The 7991-nt window shown below is 45.2% G+C and overlaps 1 pseudogene; it reads right to left on the bottom strand.

Annotated features, from left to right (window-relative positions):
* Positions 1-293: 293 nt before the first annotated feature.
* On the bottom strand, positions 294-417 carry LOC143941760 (U2 spliceosomal RNA; annotated as a pseudogene).
* Between the last annotated feature and the right edge of the window lie 7574 nt (positions 418-7991).

The raw sequence follows: 7991 nt of genomic DNA, 5'->3' as shown, positions 1-7991 counted from the left end.
CAACAGGGAAAATCTGTGATGGACCGTGTCCCTTGGACACAGCCAATCACAAATCATAATAATCATTGTCATCAGTGCCACGTGTCATCTGTGCCAGCTGTCATCCGTGGCATCTGTCATCAGTGTCACCAATCCTAGCCAGAAGGCCGGGAAAATCCAGCCCTTTGGCCAGACCCAGTGCAGCACCCATCCTCACCAGGAGCACCCTTCTGGCCTGCTCAGACACAACCAATCATCAGCCTCTATGACCAAAGTGCGCCAACGTGGCCCCTACCAAAACAGACCGTCCAGGTATAATTTAATTACACTATCAGATTTGCATCTGTCCTCCCCATTTGGGAGTAGCATAGCGCCTCCTTTGGCACATAATAACAACAGATACTACACTTGATCTTAGCCAAAAGGCAGAGAAACGATTGCAGATCAGGTGGCTAAAGAAGTCAACCAACTGCCATTGGCTGATATTGCTCTTGATTCAATGACACTCATGGTACCACTGTGACTTCCTGAGTACACCCTATTAAGAAAATTATGAATGACAGCCTCACAGGAGGATGTAGAATTCTGGAAGGAGGAAGGATTATCACTAAACCAAAATGGACTTATGACAAAAGGAGGGGTAGTAGATTATTAATAACGATTCAGTTCCATGGTATTGGTCATAGAGGCAAAGCAATTACCTTGCAGGACATCAAGAAAAGGTTTTGTATTAAAAACCTGTAATAGTAGAATAGATGGACAGCTGAGCAGGTGCCTGACTTGTTTTAGGAACATTGTTCAAGGACCAAGACATGGTAAGCATAAACATTTACCACCTCCAAGCGGTCCATTTCAGGAACTCCAGATTGATTTTACTCACATACCGAGAGGACAAAATAGTAAAAGTAAGAATCTATTAGCATTAGTGGATAAGCTAAGCAAGTCGCCAGAGGCATTTGAAATAAACAAGGAAGATACCAAAACAGTTGCCAAGATTCTGTGCAAGGTAACCATCCTAAGATGGGGACGCCTGTTGAGTATTGACTCAGACAAAGGACAGCCTTTGTCTCAGCAGTTACTCAACAGATAGTAAAACTGATGGCCATAGAATGGAAGTTTCATATCCCATGTCACCCCCAAAGTTCAGGGGTTGTGGAATGGAGGAACCGGACCATTAAGAACAAACTTAGAAAGGCCACAGGAGGCACATATGTAAAATGGGAAAGTTACCTTCCTGCAGTTCTTGCTGAAATTAGGATGACTCCCAAAAAAAAATTACCTAATTGTCACCCTTTGAAATTTTGATGTGTAGACCATTCTCCACCCCTTGGACCAGACAATCCATGGCCTTAATGCCTGGTGATCTGGAATTGATACCAGAGGAATATGTGGTCAATTTGTTGTTGATGATGGTGATGTAGCTGTCTTCTTTCCTTTACCCTCAGAGGAACCAATGCATGTTCCAACCAGGAGACAGAGTGCAGGGACGCGCAGTCAGGGGAGGCATCCCTATCTACCCCTATGAACATTGCTCTTTCAGCTTATTTGTACCATTTTAAATAATTGAATTTATTTATAACAAACCCAACACAACAAGATATTATTACTGTTTCTAGACAAATAGTTTTTATCCGTACTGTAATTAATGAAAGAAAATTAAAGAAAGTCTACATAATGAACATTAAGATTAAAAGAGTATAATGTACTAATTACTGTTTTTTATTCCAAGCAAACATGCCTGAGTATTAAATTTGGGCTTGAATAGAATTATGAAACATTTTGGGAGAAATATGCAAACTAGAAATACAGCACTCTAGGCCAATATGGCGAATATATTCACAGCCACCATGTATTTCCCTTTGGTGATCAGATAGACCGGGATCATGGCAATTCAGACACTGCAGAACACCAGCATGCTGAAGGTGATGTATTTGGCCTCATTAAAACTGTCTGGCAATGTCCTCATTAGTGATGGACAAACTTCAAATGGGACGTTTCGCAAACGTGATCCGCGTATGTGCCCAAATTTTCGCGAACCTTAGGTTTCGCGGCGGACCCCATTCACTTTAATGGCAGGCGAACCTTAAAAACCTCCAGGTCATATTTTCAGCCACAAAATACTTACTAGCTGTGCACACATAGTCCCACAACATGGACACTGACGTACCAGAAGTATTAAGTGAATCTGGGATCGACAACGACAAGCATTCTTTTTTTATCTGTGAAATTTTGTCAATTTAGGAGCACATGAAGGCCATGGAGGAGAGGCAAGGTCACATCAGGCTATGAAGGGGGTGCAGGAGATGATCAGTGCCACATTCAGGGCAGCGCAGTCCTGTGCTAGTGTCCCAGTGTGCCAACCTGTGCTTGAGCCCCTGACCCCTCCCTCTCCCCGGCCCTTACCCCCATCTATGCAGGGCTCCACTGTGGTGGTCCAGAGGTGCCAGTCCAGTGCTGATCCTCAGCCATGGTGCTGGCACTGCCTGCTAATTGGCTTCTCCACTGCTATCTCCCTCACTGACACCAGCACTGAGATAGAACACTGACACCAGCAACACGATAGAGATTGAGCACTGACACCAGCAACGCGATAGAGACTGAGCACTGACACCAGCACCGAGATAGAGAGCACTGACACCAGCACCAAGATAGAGAGCACTGACACCACACCAGCACCGTGATAGAGAGCACTGACACCAGCCCCGAGATAGAGAGCACTGACACCAGCACCGAGATAGAGAGCAAAAAGGTGAGATTTAAAATTTACAAATATTTGTTATTTATTAACTCCATACAGGTTAAGCTTATATATTTATTAGGGAATCCCTTTGTAGTATCGCTGCAGAACCACTCATCAGCTTAGGTGGGGGACTTGAGTCACATGACTTGACTTAAGTCAGACTTGAGTCACCTGTTTGAGGACTTTCGACTTGCTTGACTGAATTCAATAAATGACTCGACTTGACTTTGACTTGTCACTACTGACTTTCGACTTGACTTTGACTTGGGCTATATGACTTGCAATGACTTGGCAAGTTGGCACCATAACACTACCACCACTAACTAACACTACCCCTAACCGTAACCACCACTAACACACTAACCGCAAGCCGCCGTCTGCCTACCTGATCAGCGAGTCATGCAGACAGACAGCGGACATTGCAGTGTTCAAAAGCCACACCTCCTCGTCTGTGATAGGCAGAACACTCAATTTCACAGCAGGAAGTGTTCAGCCTATCACAGACATTCTCTCATCCTCGTCTGTGTTATGAGGATGAGCGGATGTCCATGATAGGCGGAACACTGAATGCTGGGAAATTGAGTGTTCCACCTATCACAGACGAGGGGGAGGCACGGCTTTTGAATACTGGAATGGCCGCCGCCCGCCGGGACGCTGCCGATCAGGTACACGGCTGCCTGACCATAAAGTTTATAATATAATATACTGTATAATTTAATATAAAGTAATTGAATATATATATATATATATATATATATATATATATATATATATATATTAATTTCCTTGTTCTTCATCCCTGCCACATTTATATGAACAACCACCTCTACATATCCTCTTCTTTAACAGAGAAGACATCTTGTCAATACTAGGTTTAGTATATTTTTTTATATGCATAGTATATTTTTATATAGTGTGTTTTTTTAATTCTGCTGTAGTACAATGCAAAATCAAAAAATAAAGCCCTCATCTTTGGTTCAAAAAGAATCTCACTCAGAGTTGTCCATTAGGTCACTTGTTTTACATATGTAAACATATGTACGGCTTACCTGTAAAATCCTTTTCTTGACAGTACATCACGGGACACAGGAGCTTCATTACATAGTGGGTTATATAGACACTGGTTAACCCCCAATTAAGGAGAATTCCTCCCCTATATAAAACTATATAACCCCTCCCATATGAGAGGCACCTCAGTTTTGTAGCAAAGCAATAAGAAACCACGTAAAACCCAAGAAGGGCGGGCGCCTTGTGTCCCGTGATGTACTCTCAAGAAAATAATTTTACAGGCAAGCTGTATATAAAAATCCTATTTTCTTGATCATACATCATGGGACACAGGAGCTTCATTACATAGTGGGATGTCCCAAAGCAATGCTCAGTTTGAGGGGAGGGAGACACAGATCAGAATCATAGACTGCCATGGACCAGAGGATCTAAACTGCAGCCTGCAGTACACTGCGCCCAAAGGCGGTATCCTCTTGCCCTCTGACATCCACCTGATAAAATCTGGTGAATGTGTGGACTGATGACCAAGTCGCAGCCTTACATCTGATGGCCAGGCCTCCCTGGCTGATCTGAGCCAGGGAGGCCTGGTGATGCACTGCCCAAGAAGCACTTACAGCCCTAGTAGAGTGCGCTTTCACTTGAAAAGGAGGACTCTTCCGCTTTATACTATAGGCCTGAAAAATAACCTGTCTAATCCATCTTGAGAGAGTGGATTTTGATGCTGCTTGGCCCTACCTAGGGCCTTCTGGCAAAATAAATAAGCAATAAGTTTTCCTTATCTGAGCAGTTGCCTGGAGATAGATACTGATTGCCCTTACCACATCTAAAGTGTGCAAAGACTCTTCTTCTGCGGACTGTGGATCCGGAAAAAAAAGGATGGTAGGATTACATCTTGATTCAAATGGAATCCTGAAACCACCTTAGGTAGAAAGGACCTATTAGGACGCATTACTACCCGGACCTTATGAATAATTAGATAAGGTTCCTTGCTGGAGAGAGCTGCTAGTTCTGACACTCTTCTAGCCGAGGAAATGGCTATTAAGAAAACCAATGTTCTAGTCAAAAGAACTAATGAAGCCTGATGCAAAGGTTCAAATGGTTGCCCCTGCAATGCCAAGAGAACCAAATTCAGATCCCATGGGCATACCGGAGGTTTGACTGGCGGCCTTAACCGCATAGCCCCCTGGATGAAAGCCCGCACAAGGGAATGTGATGCAAGTGACTTCTGGAAAAACACTGACAAGGCCGAAATCTGCACCTTGATAGTGCTTACGGCCAAATTAATTTCTAGGCCTGATTGGAGGAAAGCCAATATCCTGCTAATGACATACTTTCTAGGATGCTATCTCCTGGGTTCACACCAGGAAACATATGTCTTCCAGATCTTGTAGTAAATAAGCCTGGAGGCCGACTTTCTGGCATTGACCAGAGTAGAAAGGACTGGCTCCGAAAGTCCACGATCCCTCAGCATGTGGGTCTCAGCAGCCAAACCGTTAAACTCAGCCTGTGTAAAGCAGGATGGTAAATTGGACCCTGCGAGAGTAGATCTGGCCAGAGAGGGAGGATTCAAGGTTTGCCTACTGCCAACTTCATGATCTCTGCGTACCAAGGACGCCTGAGCCAAGCCGGGGCTACCAAAAGAATTGACTTTATTTCCCTCTTGACTCTTCCCAGGAACCGTGACAGAAGCGGGAATGGTGGGAAGGCATAAATCAGATTGTACTGATCCCAGGGAACTGTCAGAGCATCTGACCCCTGGGCAAGTACATCTCTTGTCCTTGACACAAATTTGTCCAGTTTCCTGTTGAATCTGGATGCAAACAGATCTATGTCCGGAGTGCCCCACTTGTGACATATGTTCCAAAATATGTTGGGGTTTAGAGCCCATTCTCCTGGGCATAACTGTTTGTGGCTTAGAAAGTCTGCTTGCCAATTTTCCACTCCTTGAATATAGACTGCAGAAAGGCATGGAACATGCCCTTCTGCCCAGGCAAGAATGCAATTCACCGCTCTTTGTGCAACCAGACTCCTGGTGCCACCCTGGTGATTGATATAGGCCACAGCTGTGGCATTGTCGGACTGAACTCGAACAGGGAGACCCCGTAGCCTGTAAGACCAGTTTATGAGAGCCATATAAACTGCCCGGATCTCCAAAACATTTATGGGCAATAGCTTCTCGATCGCAGACCATTTCCCCTGTGAGCACGTCTTCTCCAACACTGCTCCCCAGCCTGTCAGGCTGGCATCTGTAGTTATAATCTTCCATAGAAGAGGAAGAAAAGTTTTGCCTTTCAGCAGATTCTTGGTCTGTAACCACCAAACAAGACTCTTTTGTGTCCCTGGGGATAGACACATAGGAAGGTCCAAGGCCTGGGGCTTCCTGTTCCAAGCCGCAAGGATGCATCTTTGCAAAGGCTTTGAGTGAAACTGGGCAAATGGAACGGCCTCGAAGGAGGCGACCATTTTCCCCAACAGTCTCATACACAACCGAATGGGGAAGATCTTCTGCCCAGAATTAGGCGCACCAGATCCCCTATAGCCATGGCTTTTGGCCTTGGTAGAAACACCCTGCCATGAGCGGTGTCGATGACCATGTCCAGATACTCCAAACTGGTAGCAGGCTGTAGGGACGACTTTTCTAGGTTTATAATCCAACCTAGGTGTTCTAACGTTCTGGTAACACTGTGGTTCAAGAGCGCTACTGTTTTCTCTATGAGAAGTAAATCGTCTAGATAAGCCATCACGGTTATACCCTGAGCTCTTAGGTTTGCCAAGAGAGGGTCTAGAATCTTTGTGAAGACTCGAGGAGCCGTAGCGAGACCGAACGGCAAGGCCACAAATTGAAAAATGGCGCTGATCTACTGAAAACCTTAAAAATTTTTGGTGTGCGGAAAGAATTGGCACATGAAGATATGCATCCTCGATATCTATTGATGGCATAAACTCTCCCCCTTGCAGGGAGGAGACCACAGAACGTATTGACTGCATTCGAAAAGACCGGTCTGACACCTCCATTTGGCTTTTGAACAGTGAAGAGATTTGAGTAAAAGCCTGAACCCTGTTCCTTTGGGTCCACTTCCACTATCAGCCCCTGGGATAGTAGGTGATCTAAGGCCAAAAGTAGTGTTTTTTGCTTTACTGGATCCTTGGGGATCCTTGACCTTAGGAAGCAAGAAGGTGGAATCTCTTGAAACTCTAGCTTGTAGCCCAGAGATATTGAGGAGGTTACCCACTTGTCCCGGATCTCTTCTCGCCAGGCTTCTGCAAACTGCAGAAGCCTTCCCCCCACTCGGCCGAGTGGGGGCGCCCCTTCACAAGGAAGCTTTGAGCTCTGCTTGGCAGGCTTTCGCCCCCAAGTCTTTTTTTGCCCCTGGGCATGACCTTGGGCCTTTTCTGTAGAGGAAGGTTGGGAAGGCCGTTGCCACTGCTTAGAGCTTGATGTTTCTGGAGAAAGAGAACGCCTAAATGATGGACGTTTGCTCTTTTTAATTGGAAGGAGAGTAGATTTACCCCCTGTAATCTTTTGGACGAATTTATCTAATTCTTCCCCAAATAAGCGTTCCCCCTTAAATGGGAACCCAATCAAATACTTCTTACATAACAGCTCAGCTGCCCAATTTTTTAGCCATAGGGCCCTTGGCATGTGTACCAACAGAGGAGACAAACGAGATGCTTGTTGGACCGAATCCAAAATCGCATCAATCATAAAACACAGAATTTGAGGAATTTCTGCAAAATTCTCAGCTTCCTCACTGATAAGAAGGCGAAGCATCTGCTTAACCTGTTCCTTGTGGAACTGACTCAACCCCACAGTTGTGACTGTAGGCTGCACTACAGCGCCAGCCATGGAAAAGGAGGTTTTCAATAACGTTTCCAGCTTCTTCTCAGTTGGATCCTTAAATACCTGAGCATTATCCAAAGGACAGGCCAGGTTTCTATTCACACAAGAAACAGCCGCATCGACAGATGGGACCCCCCATTTCTTGGTGAAACTTTCCTCCAGAGGATAATGCATAGAAAACCTTTGAGGAGGAGCAAACAGTTTATCGGGATGTCCCCAATCCTCATACAACAGTTCGTCCATTAAGGGATGAATTGGAAAGGAAAAAGCAGTCTGTGGGATTTTCCTGACCACCAGGGAAGAAACAGATGATGTAGCGGCCTCAGCAGCGGGTATTCTGAATGTGGTATGCACCAACTCAGTATAATTGAACCTGTTTTCTGAGTGCCTGGGAGGAGGGGACTCTCTCCTCTTCCTCTGACT

This window comes from Lithobates pipiens, unplaced genomic scaffold, assembly GCF_037356315.1.
Source record: "Lithobates pipiens isolate NorthernLeopardFrog02 unplaced genomic scaffold, aLitPip1_a1.2 Scaffold_3, whole genome shotgun sequence".
In the NCBI taxonomy this organism is placed as follows: domain Eukaryota; kingdom Metazoa; phylum Chordata; class Amphibia; order Anura; family Ranidae; genus Lithobates; species Lithobates pipiens.
The sequence above is the reverse complement of the archived record's forward strand: the minus strand, read 5'-3'. Positions and strand labels throughout refer to the sequence as shown.